General features: G+C 43.4%; 1 protein-coding gene across 1 annotated transcript in view; it reads left to right on the top strand.

The window, feature by feature from the left end:
* Window positions 1–3,472, top strand: part of antxr1c (ANTXR cell adhesion molecule 1c) — an 83,819-nt gene extending 80,347 nt beyond the window's left edge. The window contains exon 18 of the mRNA XM_080789561.1: window positions 1–3,472. This exon is cut by the window's left edge and continues 700 nt beyond it. The gene's annotated coding sequence lies outside the window, so the exon portion shown is untranslated.
* Window positions 3,473–21,659: the final 18,187 nt, after the last annotated feature.

Below are 21,659 nucleotides of genomic sequence, written 5' to 3'. Positions count from 1 at the left end.
GAATACAGTGTTTCAGCAGTTCCGTCGCTACCTATACGCGCAATACGCACTGCGAGTAGGGCGACACGCCGAGGGGTGCAAAAAAAAAGTGCCAAAAAGTGCCAAGCCGACCTTCAAAATAACACATTTCTCCACGTAATAACGAGTGGCCGTGTGTGCGTCCTCACAAACAGCGAAAATAGCCAATCTGGGTGAGGAATAGCAGCACTTTCATCGGGAGGGGGGCAGCACAAATATCCTACGAGTAGGGCAACCAAAATGGTCAGGTATACGTCCCTGGATTTCAGCAAGTATAGATGGGGTTACACGCTAGGGTTCACTTAGCATTGAGATGGCGGAGGTTTGTTGCTGGACAGCAGAAGTGCAGATCAGGTCAAAAAGGTTTATGCCAGCGGATGGAATACTACTGAATTGTTCCCCATCAATGTTCAGAGCCGAAGATAAACATTAGGTCGGTATAGGTGGGTCGAGTAGGTGGGCGAGTCGGGGTGGGCACGTGAATCTAGGAAACTGCTTGTGTATTTTGAGTGGAATTTGGCGGTTTATTCGTTGACAGAGATGGCCGTCAATATTTGGACAATTCATTTTTTTTTGTATCATCTTCGTGCTGAGAGTGTTTCTGGTTCTGAACACGGAGTTGAAACTTTACATCCTTTTGTATAACTACCCAACAAACACCACTCTGTCTTATACAGTGAGTGTGTATTGTATAATGACATGTTAGCGCATAAAAAGCATTTGTAACAAAAATGGTTCAGTTTGTAACAATTGTGTGATATGCTTTTTTTGTTTAATTTTATAATGTCTGTTTTTAGCGCTTTGTGGATTGGTGCTGTTTGAGGCTTTGGATTATGTCCTTCGTTGTCTTTACATATAGTTGATTTAAAAAAAGAAAAAACAGATACAGTATATCTACAGTTCATCTTTGATACCAGTGCGCACATGGAAAGCCGAGCAATTTACGACATTGTATTTGTATTTTTTCTGGACTTTTTCTTATGACACTATGAAGCGCATCAAATCAAAAACTACCAAAGATCGGGTTTTTTCTAATCGCCTCTCTTTCGTTTTCATGTTTTCCATGCAGTCCCGCGGGGAACTGTGCCGTACGTTGATGATGTTCTTATTGTCTTTTTCCATGCAATCCCGCGGGGAACTGTGCCGTACGTTGGTGACGTTTTATTGTGTTCGCGACGGATATCGGTCAGAATTGGAACTGCAGGGCAGTTCAAAGCAGCGTCTAATTTATTTTCTACTCCCCGCCGGTCGTTAGATAGTGGAGAAGGTACTTGAATAATCGACAAGGTGTCCAACGTTGAGACGGACACTGTTACAGAGTTTACAAACACAACATACAACTAGCCGGTATATTATAGTCCTCACGTGGGGACTTTATAAGCCTGGTTATGCTTACGGTGGTTGTGCGGTGGTGGTGTATACACGGAAAGTAGACCCGTCTTCAAGAGCACAACCTGTTGCGCTGCAATGCGTCGTGGGTTTGTAGATTAGCTATTTTTTTGTCGTGTGACTCCCGGCACTCAACTAAGCATAACTCGGGCATTACAACACCAGCCTTTCTCAACCTCGCCAGCACTGTAGAGATTAAAAATAAAATAAAGATATGATCATATGATCTTAGTCTACTGGAAATTCCATGAACCTAGAAATGGTGAATATTATAAACTTTTATCTAATGGATGAAATTCAGCTTGATGGCTAAAAGTTGCACGTTGAGAATTTGAGTAACAACCTATTATAAGGCAAAAAAAAACATTCTTTAAGTAATGTGTCAAAACTAGGGGGGGGTTTCCAAGAATTCCCATTCCAAGAATTAGTTTTGCACAAACACAAAACACTGACCTCATGGCGTGCAACTTTTAGCAACCAAGCTTAATCTCACCTGCTAAACCTATGACATTCGAATCCTAAAAGTTTATACTAAAAACAAAATTTCTTGGTGTAACATGGGACCTACAGTATGGGGGCTTCCAGTAGCGTAACGCCTCACATCAGAAGAATGGTATTTAGTTTCAAGTCTTATCTTTAATGACACTGCGTTTTCTGGGGATGTTTTGTCGAATAGCTACAGAATAATACGTGATTAGGCTACTTGACGTTTCAAGTGGAATCACACCATTTTGTGAACTGATCCAAACAAATTAATAATCAAACGCAATTTTGATATAACATTCCAAGTTAACATCAAGCTTGCAATAATGAGCTTGCAAGTTAATTTTTTTTAAAAGAGTAGTATAAAAATGTGTCCATTACCCAAATCATGTAGAGGTTGAGAAATGCTGGTATTTATTTGTTCTAAAGCCAGTGCCTTCTGAAAATATTAATTTTTTGATACTTTTATATGTATTACTTTGTAAACCGTATCGTTCAATTGTGTCCTGCTATATTCATGGGTATGTCATACAGTACTTCTTAAAACGGTTGCAGATCTAAAGTGTATAGACTTATTGTTTGGCCATGCCTTTCCAACAAACAACAATTGTGGGCATGAAAGTAAATTGCATATGGGATATGCTTTAAAAAAGTTATGAATTATCACATTTTATTTTATAGTGCTTAACGAAGTCTCCGAAACGGTTTACAATGAGTATAGCCAATGAATAAGTCTCACTTTGTCCCGCAATATTAACCCTATTTTGGGACGTTTGGGAGAATTTGGGGCTTTTTAAATCTTTTCACAAAAATGTAAAGATTGTTTGTTTGTTTTTCGCAAAGGAAACATAAAAGGGAAACCAGATCTAGCTATTTTGTCTTACAACAAACATAAGGCTTAAATTGTGTCTTAAGATCTGGTTGTGAGATTATGGAACTAATCTGGTCGCTTTGTACTGTTAGAGAGAACAGGGACGTGCAGATCGAGATCCCCTAAGAGGGCACTTTTGGAAGAAAAAAAAAGCAGATCTACAAGCTATTTTCGGGCCGCAAACCAGCACTCTTTAGCTAGTGGAGATCGATGCGGTGTATACGATTGAAATGAGTTCAACGCAAAATGCTGCGTTCAAGTTCAGGAGACTTCGGGAAAAAAAGCCATTCTCCTGATTGCTGCCTTCCAACATGCATGGAAAGGAGTGGCAATTACATTTCTTTCACCATGTAGTACAAAATGCTGCGTTCGTGGTCTGGAAAGGGCAGTTGTTTTACAGGTAAAAGGGCAGGATGTCTATGTGTGCACGTCCCTGAGAAAGAATAATGTTCTATACGGGGCGGTGGATGCATGAAGGGAAACTTCTATTATGAAGGTACATGTTTCTAAGATCTGGATGTGAGACCTATTATTATTGTATCACTCCTGAGCTGAAAGCTCTCAGATGTTTTGATGTTAATCAGTGGTTTTATGATGTAATTAGCAGCAGTACAGCTGGACACAGATTATGGAAATAAATTTCTGTCATTGTTTGACGTGACTTTGTTTTTTTACAGTCTCAAAGGTTGACTTCCAAGCTTCTACCCAAGAGCGGCAATGTTTTGTTTTTTTTGTACTGTGTGTGCGTGTGCGTGTGTGTGTGTGTGTGTGTACACGAGCACACCCCCACGAAATTTTTGGTCTATAAAATAGCAGATCCATCCATCCATCCATCCATCTTCAACCGCTTATCCGTAGTCGGGTCGCGGGGGCAACAGCTCCACCAGAGTGCTCCAGACTTCCCTCTCCAGAGCAACATTAAGTAACTTTGCGTTGAAAATAAAGGCGAAAGCCATAAAAAACGACGTAAGTGAGTGGGGGTGGGGGGGGGGGGGGGGGGAGTTCCAGACCCACAGGAACGCACCCATGAGCCGCCTCACGTCCGAAACGGTTGAGAAATGACAGAGTTACCGTGTGGGGGTTCCTCTACTGTACCCTCTACTGTACTGTCACTGTACTGGCACACCCAAAATCACCATACCGTATATACAGTTAATATGTGCGTGTGTGTTTGTGTGTGTGTGTTAGGGCCGATTCATACTCCTATTTTACCGCTGTTTCTGCGCTGTAGTGCCGAAATCATTTCGGCTCGTCAGAAACTTTCAGTAGCACCGAAGAGACGACTTTAGGACGGTACCCCCCCCCCCCCCCCCCCCCCCCTCCGGTCTTAAGGTCATTACACACTGGCGAATTGGCGACGCGATTTATTCGTGCGAATAATTCACATTTTTTAAAACCAATTGAAGTCAATGCAAGCTTCCACATCAGTGGCGAATGCGCGAATATGCGAAAATGCAAACGTTTTCGCTCTTTATTTGTTCGCTCCGGTGTCAAATTTTGCAGAGATTCGCAGGCGAACTGCAACATACAATATTTTTCATTTTCAGATCGCTTAATATTCGCATCGCGTCGCCAATTCGCCAGTGTGTAATGACCTTTACTGCATGGGTTAAACCTACATTCTGTACATGTTATGTCCTGCCATCATGGGATTCAAACCTGGGTCGGCCAAAATAATGTATCCCCGCTTGGCCAGGGGAGGGACTGCGCCTATAAGTTCCAGGCAGTACTACTCGTTAACCACTATAGGTGTCAGGATCTTAGGGCCGATTAATTCTCCTATTTTACAGCTGTTTCGGCGCTGTAGTGCCGAAATGATTTCGGCTCGTCAGAAATTTTCAGTAGCACCGAAGAGCCGACATTTGATGAGGGGGGAGGGGCAGAACACCATGCCAGCAATCAAACACAAATGTTTGATCAAACCACGTGACTCCCATTGGAAAAGCATTGTGGTGGCCCACAAAAACAAAACAACGACCAAACATTTGCTTGATTGGTGTTTGGTACGTGTGAATGAGGCAGCTATAGGGCAGCAGGGTGGCAATCACTGGTTGTAAGAGGCACAAAAAACTGGAAGTGTGTTATTGTTCAGTATATGAAAAGCAGCAGTGGTGAATACTGCATGGAAAGAACAAGCAGAACGACTAACCAAACATTGGAGCTGGGAAGACTGGAACCTGTCAAGCCATCGAGGGGAATGCCACTGGTGTTTATTTCAGTGCTTATCTGTTTGCAAGTTTTGATCAAGTTTTTGTGCTAGGCCAGGCCACATGCAACTGCTATAATTATGTTTGATTTCAATTGCATATTGGCTTGCTTAGTACGATAGATGCTTTTGAATTGAATATTGTAGTTAATATTACCTGTTTATTTGAATTATTGAAATGACTAGTGATTCAGAGCTGTATTATGGTTATGTGAATGTAATTTGTGAATTTCATGATGGCCTATATTTTGTTTTTGTATTCTTCTCTGTTTAAGGTTTTCAACCTATGCTATGCTATAGCCTATAGCCTACTATACTATACTATACTATACTATACTATACTATACTATAATTACTACTACTACTACTACTGTAATGTACTACTTGCCAACTGTACACATTGTAGAGTATCACCATACTCTACAATGTATTGTAGAGTCTACATATCGGTTAAAATAATGTTTTATTCGATGTACGCGTTGCAGCTTTAGTGACGCAGGTCAGGATTTTCTGTTTAAGGATGCAGGGTTATCTGTTTAAAGGGGTTTTGAGCTCACTTTCACCTCTGTCCAATTTCAGGCCACCGTTTCGGTTTGGTCACCTCATCACATAAAACTGGAGTATGAATACAGACCTTTTCACTCTTCTCAAGTTTTGGCCCCTTCACGTTTGGACGACGGACATGTTTTCCCAGAATCCTGACCTCATGAATTCTAAAATACAGTACGAGCTGTTGAGGTACTTTTATCCCCATGCATTTATTTATGGCCTGGGATTTGAACCCGTGTCCTTCTGGTCGCGAGGCCAAACCTCTTAGACAGCCACCAGCACAGGAAAAGAAAGCGACAGACAGACAGACAGACAGACAGACAGACAGACAGACAGACAGACAGACAGACAGACAGACAGACAACTGCAGGCAGATAGGGAACTGCAGGCAGGAGATGTGAGAGTGAAGGAGAGACATTTACGACGACCGTCGAGCCGATTCTACTCTATGGCTCTGAGACACATCAAAGAAATTTGAGAAACGGTTGGATGGCACTTACACCCGCCTTCTAATGAGACTAGCACAAAATATCTCTTGGAAGAGTCACTTATGTAATATTCGGCAACCTTCCCATTTTTCATTTTACTTATTATTATTGTTTTGTGTACATATGGCAACAATTATGAGGGATCTCACCTAAAATAATTAACAATATAATGAGTTGAACATGGTAATCAAACATAAGACAAAGTACTGAGTGTGAAAGTGTGTGTGTGTGGGTGCGTGCGAGTCTGTGTTTGTGTACATGCAGGAGTATAGAGCGTCGCAGTCCCGCCCCCTTTCATGACGACGGCAGGCCCAGGAAATAGTTCCCAATGTATTTTTCCCATAGACAGATTTATTTAAAGACCGTATAAGCGTGAAAGCCAAAAGCCAACTCTTGTCGTGACAAATCATGACAACAAACACAATATTTTGGACCAAACAAATAATTACAAAGAAGAAAAACAACAAAAAAGGTGTAACCTGCCGTTTTCTTCTTTATAATTATTTGTTCAGCCCGAAAAATTGTGTTTGTTGTCATGATTTGTCACGACAAGAGTTGGCTTTGTCCACGACGTAAACGTCTTTAAATAAATACTTTCTGAAAAGTCTATGAGGAAAATGAACGGCATTTCTTTTCCGGGTCTCTCGAGGGGGCGGGACTGCGACGCTCTATAAGGCTATATTATGTGGTATAGAAGCGAGATTCTTGATCCATCAGGCTGGCCCTCAATCTATAGGTCTAAAGTTACTGAGTGAAGGTGAGGAGTTGCAGGGGCGTAGCTGACCATTTGGTTGCCATACTCGTAGGATATGTGTGCATTTATCATGAAACATGCGTAAGCTAAGAACGTAACTAGAACATATCTATATAATGACACTATATATATATATTATATACTATACTATGCTATACATAATGTACTATGAAGTGCTATGACTACATACAATGCAATCATTGTGCTGTCTACATGACATGCTATAAGTCTGTTTCAAGTCTAAAAAGTGCTATCTAAGGGGGTAGGGTAAGTGCTATGGGCCATGATGGAGTCTGAAAAGGTGGGTTTTCAGACTACGGCGGAAGATTGGGAGTGATGCTGCAGTTCCGATTGCAACGGGAAGTGCATTCCACAGTTTTGGGGCCAGATTGTGAAGTATTGTGCGTATACGACGTTAGCCTGATTATCAGACTGTAGCTTAAGAGATGCAGTCCACTCAGAGAGTGGACGGGATCTTTGGGCTGGATCCAGGCTATGTATACGTAGCGACGGCACTGAGGAGTTCGCGATAAAGTGTGCGTACCGTGAGCTTGCAGCTCGACGGTTTTTGACGCGTGCGACACCGACCTCCGTGCCACGGGAGCATAAAACTGAGGCTTCAATAAAAGAGTCACGCATCAACCGTCCCCACCAGACAAACAACACATTTCACACAAACAAGCCACAGTGTATAACGAACAACACACATCCTGTTTGTCGCTAATTGCAGTATAGGCTGCATTGAAGTGGTGTTGGACCGTAATGAGTGAGAAGAAGTGAAGAACCCATGATGGGAACAAGAGAATTACAAGTTAAACAACACCCCCCCCACCAGCCTCTCACAGCTGTGAAGAGAAGAGTTAAAAATGGCATCTGGGTGGCATACAGAGGTTAAGCATCTGCAGAGACCCGGGTTCAATAGAGGCCGCATGGAATGCTTAGAATGCTCATTTGGCCTCCATGTTGGAAGACACAATTGCTGTTATGTGCAAAACAACAATTGCTATGTGGCGATGCGTGACATATACACAGAGCGAAAATTGCTACTGAAAGGATTCTAAGCCAGGCGTCTTCAACGTTTTTTCAGCCCAAGGACCCCCTGGCTGAGATAGAGAGAGATGAAGCAGGAACCCCCATATTGCTGCGGTTTAAAAATGTTCATAGATCGGACCTTGGCTGGTAAACAAATTCAGAACAAAAACTAACGGGTCCATTTGGTTCCATTTGTTAAATTAACTAATTACAATATAAATCCCACAATGCCATTAAATGGGGGTCTGTAGACTGGTGCCGTGTCATTAGTCAGAAGGTTCATTTTTCCGAAATTACTATCCCTATCTCTAACCCTAACCTAAACCTAACCGCAAGCACAGGAGCAAACCTAAACCTAACCGCAAGCACGGGAGCAGTGCATGTTCGGACTAACGGGACTTCGGATCTATGGGCAGTTTCCAGTAGACTAATGTGTGTCAAACTGGGGGTCCTTGAAATTAAAATGGTTGAGAATCACTGCTAGAGCCATGAAATTCCTCCATTATGGGGGTCCCTGGCATATCTTTTCCAATTTGGGGGTCCTTGACATGAAACCGTTTGGGAACCACTGCTCTGTATACCCTCCTTCCCAGACCAGACCAACACCAGAGGATGGCAGTGGCAGAACCACATAGTAGGCTACCCATGAGGCTAATTGGCAAACACTAAATTGGGAGAAAAAATATGAATACAATCCATGGTATTATTATTTTATAAAGTGGAAGAAAAGTCTGTTGTGTGTCTGTTGTTTTTATTATGTAGTGATGTCCTAGTGTTTCCTGTCTGCTCTAATGTTTGCTACCTGACTTGTCTCACCAGTCTGTAATTGCAATTGTTCTCCACCTGTGTCCTGTTAGGGCCGATTCATACTCCTATTTTACAGCTGTTTCGGCGCTGTAGTGTAGTGAAATTTTCAGTAGCACCGAAGAGCCGACTTTAGGACGCCTACCAGAAATATAAGAAGTGAAGAAATACTAGACGGAGGAATAACACTCAAGTAAATAAACAATACACCAGGAGGCATCAGCGTAGTGTTTCTGGATCAGTACGACACGTCACTAAGCAGATTTATTCACACCTGGTGATATACACAGCAGTCAACAAGTACTTCCGGTCTGGGTTTGTTACTTCACAATAAGAGTCAATCAATAATAAAAATCACACACGTGTGAACTGAGTGGTGCAATTCCCCCCCCCCCCCCTCTCTCTCTCTCATTAGAGACACAGCACTACCCCTCTCTCTGTTTCTGGCGCCCCCTACTGGTATAAATAAGTCACATACTCGTGCTCATACAGGTACACAAACAGGTACATTTCTGGTTGTAGGAGTGGTTGCACCACTCAAAAAAAAATATATACAATTCAGATCACATAAATCTCAACACTGTTCACCTGTTTATTGTTATCCTTGTGTCTACTTAAACCCTCAGTTCCTTGTGTTCCCTCCCTGCTTGAGTATAGACGTTTGTTATGGTGTCCTGTTCGCGTTATGTTCACCCAGTATTTTCACTTTTCAGTATAATACATAATCACAAACATTGTCCTAACACAAACCTTGTCCTATAAGACAAACATTGTCCTGACACAAACCATGTTGACACCAAATTGACACTAATTAGTCCGTGGACCCCCCCATTTGAAAAGATAATTATGCCAGGGACCCCCATGCATAAGAGAAGATTTGTACGGCTCTAGCAGTGATTCTCAAACCCGTTTAATTGCAAGGACCCCCAGTTTGACATGCACTAGTCTAAGGACCCCCATTTAATGGTATTTCTTATCTCTGGGACCCCTCCATTTGGATCCAAACTATCATTTAGTGCTCTCTCTCTCTCTCTCTCTCTCTCTCTCTCTCTCTCTCTCTCTCTCTCTCTCTCTCTCTCTCTCTCTCCAGGGTTCAGAGAGGAATGTGCTGATGGCGGAGTGTTTCATCGTGGTCTCACATAACAGCCCTGCACCTCCCTGACACACACACACACACACACACACACACAAACACACACACACACACACGCAGTGCAACTCAGAGATGCACACAGATGTAGGCTACATAAACATTCACACAGAGGGAAAGAAAAAGACGCACGCACGCATGCACCCACGCACGCACGCACGCAGTGCTGGTATTTTAAAATTATTTATGCCTGTATTTTGATGCCCCTTAAGTATCCATGGTAACGTCTGTGTGTGTGTGTGTGTGTGTGTGTGTGTGTGTGTGTGTGTGCGCGCGCGCGTGCACACTGATGGGTGGATGGAAAGCACGGCGGTGGTTTCTCTGTGCAGTTCCACAGCAGCGTTTATACGAGCAGAACCGGCCGTTTCACATCCTATATACTCTGCTGTCGACAGCATTAATGGTGACGTCGCCGGTGCCACAGTATTTAGCAGAGCTTCATGGGCAGAGTCACCGTGAGTACGTCCTGTAAACGTTGTGTTTCAACTCCCAAAACAAGTCCTATAGGGAGCCGTTTCGAACCGAAGATCATCCGATAATTCCCAGTAGGTTACCTATTACGCCGATCTTATCCAGCCAATCGGACCCTATACTGCATGTAGTCTGGTGCCTACTGGCTGCTCACACTAAACCCAAGCGTTTAGGTTATAAACTGTTTTAAACACATATTTGTAACACTTTTTAAACGTGTCACAGTGTTTAGATTATAAACAGAAGAACATGTTTAACACTTTTTAAACACATAAACGTGTTTAGCATTTACAATCAAAGTCAGTCATATAGGTGTTTAGAATTTGAACACTAGGTGTTCTCGTGAGGTGTTTGGGTGAACTCGTGTTCTACTGTATTGTATGAATATTAATAAACACCTGGCATTTTATTATTACACACATGGTGTTTAGGTTTAAACGCGTCACATGTTCCAGGGATTTACAGTGCATGCGATTGGCGTTGATGACACGTTAACCGATCTTATCGGTCTAACTGGACATGCTGGGAGCCTACTGAAAATGACAAGCCTTCTCATGCCCTCACCGAAACATAACCGCAAGCATGTCGCAGAGCGGTCCCAAACTCCCAATATTAACGCATGTTCGCCAACCTTAATCCTGCCGTTTTCCGGGTTTTCCTTTTATCAATCGGCAGAGAATGCCCATACTCGTCGAAAACAATCGTACACTGATCCGAGGTGATCACTGAAAACAGTCGAAACAGGTGTCCTAGACTTGTACAAATGGTTGAGACAAAGGCACTCTCTTAACCCGCACCTCCCGTCCGCCAGTCACCCCACGCCTCCATATATGGTCACGCCTCGTGACACGTCACGCCACCATGTATGGCCATCTCCGTACATGAAGATCACAACACTGACCTCATCTAACCCTGGATAACCAACCATACATGGAGAAGACGGATCATGATGTGTGGAATGGTCAAGGACAAGGACACCCAAATTGGATTTGGGAAAGGACCCATATGCACAAAGTAATTCGACACACGTTTGTCACATTGTTTACAGTGGTAAGGTCTTTCTCCAGTATGGATGTGCAGGTGACGCCTGAGATGTCCTGACAAACTGAAACTCTTGTCACATTGCTTACAGTGGTATGGTTTTTCTGCGCCCCTCAAAAACAACAAGGTTTGTTCAGGTGCACTGCAGTGGCACCTGCACAAATCGTGGTTGCTATGCTTGCATGCATGGCAATGGTTTGTTTTGTGTGTAACATTTACCTATCTATGCTCAGCCTATATAAAGATTATTTTAGGAATCTTCTCATTACCTGTGATCGGTAGTGACACATAGTGTCAAGCAAAGAGAGAGCTAGGATAAGATAGAGGCAGAGGGGAGAGAGAATCGAGAAAGAAGAGATCATAAGAGGCCAACTCTTTCATCTCCTTTTCCACCATCAGAACGTGAAGAGCAGCCACTGTGAACTCTACTGTTAAATCATGAATGGGCGTTCAACGATGAAAGGACAAATCCTCCCTAGCTCTGTGACCAACAGAGAAGACACAAATGAACAAAGATCTCATCAACGGCCTGCCAATACTTTAACCCATGCAGAGGGAGTAAAGACACACCGGGTGATTTGTAGACAGTGTGACAAGGGTTTCAGGCATTTAAGTGGACTTAAGAAACACCAGCGTGTCCACACTGGAGAAAGACCATACCACTGTAAACAATGTGGCAAGAGCTTCGTTGAGTCAGGACACTTGAAGACACACCAGCGTATCCATACTGGAGAAAAACCATACCACTGTAAACAATGTGACAAGAGTTTCAGTTTGTCAGCACATCTCAGGAGACACCTGCGTATCCATACTGGAGAAAGACCTTACCACTGCAAACAATGTGAGAAGAGTTTCAATGATATAGGTCATCTTAAGACACACCAGCGTATCCACACTGGAGAAAAACCTTTCTTCTGTAAACAATGTGAGAGGGGTTTCAATGAGTTAGGTCATCTTAAGACACACCAGCGTATCCATACTGGAGAAAAACCATACCACTGTAAACAATGTGACAAGAGTTTCAGTTTGTCAGGACATCTCAGGAGACACCTGCATATCCAAACTGGAGAAAGACCTTACCACTGCAAACAATGTGACAAGAGCTTCGTTCAGTCAGGTCACTTGAAGACACACCAGCGTGTCCACACTGGAGAAAAACCTTACCACTGTAAACAATGTGGCATGGCTTTCAGTGATTTAAGTGGACTTAAGAGACACCAGCGTATCCATACAGGAGAAAAACCTTACCACTGTAAACTCTGTGACAAGGGTTTCAGACGGTCAGGTTACTTGAAGATACACCAGCGTATCCACACCGGAGAAAAACCATTCCACTGTAAACAATGTTACAAGAGTTTCAGTGTGTCAGGAAATCTCAGGAGACACCAGCGTGTCCATACTGGAGAAAAGACCATACCACTGTAAACAATGTGACAAGAGTTTCAGCGTCTTAGGAAGTCTCAGGAAACACCAGCGTATCCACACAGCAAAAAAAATGGGATAAACAGAATGTCAGAACAGGTTCTTACATATATACTGTGGTGTCTCGATGGTAATACCGCGCCCAACAGTTAAGAGCGCCCCAGCTGGGATGCGCGGCACCTTCATTCACCTGCTAGGAGGGACCCACCCACAGTATAAAAGCCATCACTCTCTGCCTCAGTACAGATCCATGTTGGCATGTTGGGCGGTAGGTCGAACACCACTTCATTTCACGTTACATTCTATGCAACATATAGTGAAATGTGAATACTCACCCTGTTGTCCTTTCATCCTCCTATAGGCTTCCACCGGGCATACTCTTACCTGGCACAATTTACAATTTAGGCATTTAGCAGACGCTCTTAATCCAGAGCGATTTACATTAAGCAAGAACAAAAAGCATGGCAATACATCACATACATAAAAGGTAGTTATGAAACATGTGTAAGCTAAGAACGTAACAGTGGAATGTCTATATAATGAAACTATGCCTATATACGATACTATGCTATACATCTGAAGTGCTATGACTATACGCACGTTCCAAAGAGCGTGCAACCTATGAAAGGAACAAGTGTATAAATACCATGGAAATGGAGGGCAACCTACCGGAGTACAAGCATTATGGAAAAGGAGTAATACTACTGCCCAACGGACGACGAGTAGAAGTACTCAGGCTGAGTAGAAATACTTACCGCTTCACTGCCTTTCGCTTCCTCATTTAAAGAATGACTGTTATTCACAAGCTTGACTGTTATGCTTACCGGCCGGCGCCTAAAGGGGTTGGAGAAATCCTATGCTAAAACCATACTCACTTGTCGGAAATCATAGCTAACTGAGTAAAAATACTTACCGTTGAAGTCCCGCGACGACTCCGACGAGGTCCAGTGACGAAGACTCCTCCAGTCTACCTGAGGAAAAGAAAAAAGAGAAAAAGAGAAACGTTAGCCCCGGAAATTTGGCCATGACTCTATCAAGATCTTGTAGTGCATTTGCCACCCTATACGTAATCAAATGGCAGGTGTGGAGGATTCAGCAGGTGTGGGCTGCATGGGGTTGCCATGGCAACCAATTGGCCAGGCACTGCGCTCCTTGTGGTGGTGTCGAACGGATGTGGACTTCAAGACTTGCGTGGGGTAGGGGAGAAGCCGCCATGGTTGTAACACTTTGCACATTTCACTCTTTTACTCAGAGATCTGTTTATCTACATTATGTAATATTTTCAGGCAACCGGACCTACACATGTCTGCTACCAGACACCACTTCAAGTGTTTCAATTGATAAAACAGGTCGGTAGTTAATAAACCGAACGTGGACGCTGTTCCAGTGTTACATTTGCTGCGCATATCGGATTAATTGTAACGGCATGCGTGATAAATGCAACAACGCTAAAAAACACCATTAAACATCATTATCGTTTTCAGCTTAAAGCAATTATATTTCATTGAAGCAACTCCTTAGCATTGTTTTCATACCATGGATGTGATAAGAAAATGTATCAAACATAAGGGAAATATTAAATAGTATACCAGGTGTGCCAGTTTGGGCGTTTGAGTCAGTTCAATGGGAAAGTACATTGATTAAACAAACGTTTGATTGATTGAGTTGTACAATGTTATACAACCCTAAACTAATTTAGAATACACTCTGTAATGAAAGACAGCTGACTGAACATATAATATTGGCCAATATGTCAAATATGTAAATATTACATATAATGGTATTTAATGGTATAGGCGTGGGTTACAATTGACCCACTTTGTTGTTATTTGGCGTTGCTTACAGACCAGAATGAATGTCTCTCTCTCTCTCTCTCTCTCTCTCTCTCTCTCTCTCTCTCTCTCTCTCTCTCTCTCTCTCTCTCTCGGAATGTGCATTCCGTCTAAACACGATGCAAACTAATGAAGAACATAAGCATGAAGACATCCATGTGGATTTTTATTCACCAACATCAAAGAAAAAGTTGTAGCCCACATATACTCTAGGTGAAAAGATTTACGCATTTTGAGAAAAGTCTGTTTCTCGCCAATAATTCCCCGTATGACGAAGGTAAACACTTCAAACTTCCTGGGCACGTACAATGCTGTACACATATACTGACGTGATGATGGCGTCATGATGGCGAGATAACGTGCATGTAACAACCATGACGTGTTACAACCGTGGCGGCTCTCCCCTACTATGTAAACTCTTCATTTCTATTTCCCAGCCATTCAGTTGCATTTTTTTTTCTTTTTTTACATACTGGTCTGACTCTGGCCTATTATGTTTCAACAGAGTTCTGGTAGGACATACAATGAGTTTACAGAGAAGGTTTTATGACATTCATTTTCATTTATTTTTCTTTTTCTTTTTTCTTTTAGGTTTTATGACCTCAATTACACCCAAGAAACCTGAACTTTGAACATTCAGTGGATTTTCTGTGGTCTGAAGTTTCCTTTGGGGTTTGGAAGCCTTTTGAGCTACAATGAAAACAGGCAAAACAGTGAAAACAGTGACATCTGCTGGCAAATCCCATTGACATATATGGGATTTGCAGGATCTTACATCACAAACTGCCGGCAAATCAGAGGCCTGTTTGAGCCAGAAAACCCCAGATCACAGAAAATCTACTGAATGTTAAAAGTTAATGTTTTTTGGGTGCAATTGAGATTAGAAAACCTAAAAAAAAAAAAGAACAATTCCAAAACCTTTTTTTTAATGTCACAATCCCTTTAAGCAATGCTGGTGGAAGATTGTACTGTGGGTGGGGGTATAATCAATTTCTCGGTAAAAGGCAACGGCAACGTCGGGGGAAAAGCAATGAATAATACAGCTATAGTCCTTGACATGAAATAGTTTGAGAACCCCTGATATAGAAACATATATAGGTTTTTCAGAAAACTGTCCTGATTTGGAAGACATTTGTAGAATCTGGTCTCAATGGGCTAGTAAATGGGTCTTTCTTTTGTCAGATGGATGGAATTCATTCCGCTTGGCTGTCAACTCTAACCAGAGAAAATGTCTGTCCCTGCATGCCTGCTTTCTTTGGTCTGAACTGTTGATGATATAATGTTGTGTGGGCTCTGGAAAATCCCTCGTGTGATCCCAACATCTTCCATGGAAATGGCCCCTCCGATTCATATTATTCACGTTCACACTGCTGCAAACACTGGCAGTACTAGTGTGTGTGTGTGTGTGTGTGTGTGTGTGTGTGTGTGTGTGTGTGTGTGTGTGTGTGTGTGTGCGCGTGTGTGCGTGTGTGCGCGTGACGTGACGCATTGTGAGCTTGTAGATCTGATCATTTTAAATTGATTTTGTACACATTTTGAACTTGTGAAATGGCACATTCTGCACAATGAGTACATTTACTTTTAGTACTTTAAGTACATTTTGATGCCGATCAGAGAGCTCCACATCGCCGGCTCTGTGCCGTCAAAGAAACGCTGTTTTGACCAAAATGCCATCTGGGAACAAGGAATAGGAGATATACAGGCGAGTGAAAGAAACGGATAGAATGGATTCTTATGGCGCCGACGATCTAAGATGGACGATCCAGTGCTGTGCTAACAACACAGCTAGCTAACCGGCTAACGTAAGTAGCATTATGGCTCGATCGATCGAATGCACTATAAAAGCGCAATTGCCATTAATCTTCTACTTTTTCCACCATTAACCTTTAGCAATGCAAATCAGAGTTTCCTGCAGGCAGCATTCCAGTGTATACTACTTCTACAGACATTCTAGATGTTTGCATTTATCCCTGTGAGGCTAAAACATGGTTGCACTCCCCGCTGACAGGTGCAGCCGTCCATGCCCGTATATAGGATTGCCTGCACTCATGCGTGTGTGCGTGCAACCGCACTCATGCGTGTGTGTGTGTGTGTGTGTGTGTGTGCGTGCAACCGCACTCGTGCGTGTGTGCGTGCAACTGCACTCATGCGCATACTTGTATGTCAGCCACGTGTATGTTGTGCAGTGCGCGCCTGTTGCCAATTTACAATTACACTCTGCTCGCATGCAATTTCCTATTGAGATTCCACACATACTACAGTATAACACGCACGCACGCCAACAATATCAAGCAAGGGCATGGTAACAATTCAACGCCGCGGTTCAAGGTGTCTGAACGTTTCTAATTATAATGCGTGTTCTGTCTCTGGAGGCAAAACAAACTATCATTAAATAACATATTTCTACACAAAGAGACATGGAAACAATGCGTGTGTGCGTGCGTGTTTGCATCATGTGTGAATATATATAGTGTGACTGCATGCATGTGTCTATCTTTGTGTCTGAATGATTATATTTATGAGTTCTGTTGGTGCATAAGTGAGGTGTGTGTGTGTGTGTGCGTGTGCGTGTGCGTGTGCGTGTGCGTGTGTGTGTGTGTGTGTGTGGGGGAGAGACCGCACGCATGTGTGATCTGCATTGTACTTCATTAGTACAGTGATGTTTTATTAACAGTGACAGCGTTCAACAAACAACAAGCACTAAAAGTCATGTTTTCGACTTGGTTGTGCAATGTTTCAAATGACAGTGACAGCCTTTTGAGTTGTGTCAATGCGAATAATGTGGCCAGGCTGGCTGGCCCATGTTCAGCAGTGGTTCCCAAAGTGGGGTCCGGGGACCTCCTAAGGGGAATAACCTATAGAAACATAATAGGTTTTTCAGAAAACTGTCAATGTCGTGATAATTGTTAAGGAAACAGAGTGGGGTGAGGACTCCTCCCCCCCCCCCCCCCCCCCCCCCGCCCCCCTTTTCCTCCTCAACTCTACCACTCCCTCCTCCCCTAAATATCATCTCCTATATGCATTATTCTGTTCTCGTCCACTCCTCTCCTCCTCTTCTACTGTACACCACGCACGCACGCACGCACACAGTTTATTAAAAACAAACTAGAACTCCATGGCCATGGGAGTGGGTTATAGGGTCAGTCTAGCTGTTTCTCTTCTCTCACACACAGTCAGTCTCTCACACACACGTACATGTACACGGCACACACACACACACACACACACACACACACACACACACACACACACACACACACACATCTTCACTAATGACATTAAATCACACTTAAGCCTGTATCTAAACAACACTAAATCCCCATGGAGCGCACCACTCCACACACACACACACACACACACACACACACACACACACACACACACACACACACACACACACACACACACACACACACACACACACTACTGGAGCCCTCACATGTACATGTCACAATGCACACTGTAACCTGTACAGTGGGCTGCATTCAGCATTCATACGCAGGCCGACGCAAAACAGCCTTCAAATGAGGCCGGCCATTTCCTATCATCAATTTGGCCTTTCCGCGGCATACAACAAAGCCCTATGGTTCACGGACACGACCGATGGGCAACAAGGCAGGTCTCATGGATAACACGTTCCAAACAACAAGGCCATTCAAAGTGGCCTGCAGCATCATTTAAGAGCATGTATATGAGAAACATGGATATGAGTTACTTATATGCTGCTGCCCTATACAAAGCCAAGTGCAGTAACTACATTTTTGGACACACCGACTTATTTGTGTATGTCAAAGGTCAAATTATATAGCCTTCATGATTTTGGGGGGGGGATAAATAATGACCTCAAAAACATCTATCGATAAATGCACCACGTGGTGCACCATGTACGTCTCTGTGTGTATACGTCTGTGATCCACGTAACTTGAGAACCGCTGGCCTCGCCCACTTCCAATTTGACACGCGTGTTCCACACCACCACAGGGAGTGCAGTGCCCAGTGACATGCCGGTTGTCCAGCCTGATCACCCTCCAACGGGCACTGTCATATAGTATTTACAATTAGTGTAATATCACACATTTGGCTGACCAGTTGAAACACTTTTAAACCCAATATCTGCCCATTACCCCCCCCTCTGAGATGTAGTTTAGTAGAAGTTGGCCTACTGGATATATAGTTACCTTCCCTCCACATTCGGTTCCATTGACCCTCTCCAAGTCGCTCGGGAGTTTACCGCGCGGGATAGACTGAACGACTGCATGAAGGGGGATTTCCGCAGTGACCACCATGCAGCGTAAACAGGACTAATGCAGGGTCCATGCGAGACAATGGCCCGAAGTCTTTCAGCGGGAGCCTCGCCTCAGAGCATGACCAAGACAGTTGGAGACATGGAGAGACCTGACCACCATGCTGACCACCAGGATCCTTCCCCCTGGAATTAAGCAACGCTGTCAGTCAAATGCAGCCACCGTATGAAGAAATGCCCTGGGGGGACGATGTGGGTTGGCCGGTGCAACCTGAGAGGACAATGCCTCAGGCTTGTGACAAAAATCACTATTTTCCACTACGATTTGATTGTTGTGAGGTTTGGACTGAAGAATATCTAGGTCACTTGTAATTATGCTGCTGCTGCTGGTGGTGTGTGTGTGTGTGTGTGTGTGTGTGTGTGTGTGTGTGTGTGTGTGTGTGTGTGTGTGTGTGTGTGTGTGTGTGTGTGTGTGTGCGTGCGTGCGTGCGCGTGCGTGCGTGCGTTACAAAAATACTTTGAACTGAGACATGCACTTTCTCAGTTCAAAGTATTTTCACATGCACTGTAACCTCTGTGCCCAGTCGAGTCACATTGTTTCTATGTATAGTTTTGTTTCCCATGTTCCATTTTATGTACTTTATTGTCTTCTACCAATCCGCTGCTCTATGAGATTTTGCTATTTATCCGCTGGACTGTATATATGCCACAAGAAGCCAGTGAGATGCATGTGTTGCTATGGCAACAAGCAGTGATTGAGAGACCCGGCCCGCCCACAGCTGACCTGGCTGATTGAGTGATGGGCAATCACAATGTTTGGGCCAGCTGGAGAGTTTGACTCTGTCAGGCCACTATAGGCCAGTGTGGAGAAGAGCAGAGTGTGAGACAGACAGTCTACTGAGAAGCAAGAGGATTTATCCCAAGTCTTGCTATTATTGTTCATTCGGATCTTTTGGATTTCTACGACTGGAGAAGGAGAACTTTATTTCCATTTGTGGATTATTTTCCTGGAGTTTTGGATTTCTATTAAGATGATGATGTCCATGGGAGCCAGAGGCTGTGAGTTCAAATCCAGCTGAGTTCGTCCTACTTTCACCGTGCTGCATGTTTTGGAGAATAACATCCAGAAGAACACTGGACAGAGATGGAAAGCTGAGGTGACCCTCACAGAGCACGGTGGCACTCTGTGATAAGCTGCTGTCTACAGTATGTGAGCCACAGTTCATGGGTTCAAGTTTAGCCCATGGCTAGCCCCTCTCGGAACCCTCCATAAAGCTTTTATGAAATTTGGACTTTAAGCTTTATAATGTAGGGTTCCTGGACATTACTTCATTTTCGAATGCGATTGTTGGAACGTGGACATAAACAAACTCCCCATTAAGTCGATCTGCGGACTATGACGACGTTTCTTTCTTGTGATGGCTTCTGAATGTGCGAACTATAAGTATTAAGTACCTATACATACCTCTGAGAATATCTCCTGTGTCGCGGAAGCCGTTAAGTATTTTTAATCCATGTTTGATTAAAAATGTCGCTTTGATTCTTCTTGTTTATTTACCGTTTATTGTACCGCCTCCCGATGTGCGGTTGGCTTTGCCGGCTACGTCCCTGCCTCTGATCTGCTCCGTCATAGCTATAGCGCCACTAGCTAGCCAGATAGGCGGTACAATGAGGTGTCAATAAACAAGGTAGGAAGAAGCGACATTTTTAATCAAACATAGATTAAAAATACTTAACGGCTTCCGCGACACAGGAGATATTCTCAGAGGTATGTATAGGTACTTATAGTTCGCACATTCAGAAGCCATCACAGGAAAAAAACGTCGTAAAACTGCGCAGATTCATTTCTCCGAACGTGTTTACATGTATTTATGTGTGCATACCTGGTGGCAGCCCGGCGGTGGACTAGGACCCCATGGTATAAAGTCTTAAAAATGTCAGAAACTTTACTACCATTGGGTTCTGCTTGTGGGGCTAGCCCATGGCCTCGGACGGTATACTATAGCATGCCTTTTTTCATCATTTTTGAGGATTTGGGGGAAAAAAGATGAAATTCACTCCGATGGCCTCGGACAGCATACTATAGCATGCCGTTTTTCATCATTTTTGAGGATTTGGAAAAAAAGATGAAAATTTAATTTTTTTCATATCCTCAAAAATGATGAAAACCGGCGTGCTGTATGTGAGCTCGTAGATCAGCTGTTTTATGTACTTTTGGAGAAGGACAAAAATGATAATCTAAAAGCATGAAATGTATATATTGGTCACGATATCGAGGAAGGTATTTCGCCAAACATAATTGTGATTGCGACGGTAGGTCGTGGTTTACTATGAAAACCTGCATTTCCAGTCAGTCAGCCAGCCAGCCAGCCAGCCAGTCACGCTTCCAGACCTCACTGACACCAGATTAACCCTGCACGGTCAGACAGTCTTATTGCGAATGCAGTGAGCACTTACTATGAGACCTAGCAGCTCATGTCTGTGTGTCCGTGTGTCTGTGTGTCTGTGTGTCACGCTTTTGTGCCCATATATGGAGCTGCTTTAGCAGATCATGTCTGTCTGTCTGTCTGTGTGTGTGTCCCCCCTTTGTGCCCATATATGGAGCTGAGTGATTTGTTTGTGATTGATGCAACACACTCCATATTTGGACGTATAGCTGCTTTGGGGACTCCTTATATGGTTATGGCTAAGTTAAAAACTTAAAAAAATAATAACTTAAAAATAAATCTTAAAAAAACCCAAATATGTACGAGCTGCGTTCGCTTCCTGCGTTTGCGCGTCTTACTGGTTCAACATGCAACGCACTCTCGTTGCGTTGTGTGACACATATAGGCTATCTTTTGAAGTTTTGGGATCTGGACGTTTTGTTTGCAGGGCACAGACAATTAAGCCTGTGGTACGAGTCG

Source organism: Protomyctophum bolini (assembly GCF_963924005.1).
Source record: "Protomyctophum bolini genome assembly, chromosome: 18".
Classification (NCBI taxonomy): Eukaryota; Metazoa; Chordata; class Actinopteri; order Myctophiformes; family Myctophidae; genus Protomyctophum; species Protomyctophum bolini.
Note: the sequence above shows the minus strand (reverse complement) of the source record. Positions and strands in the feature narration are given on the sequence as shown.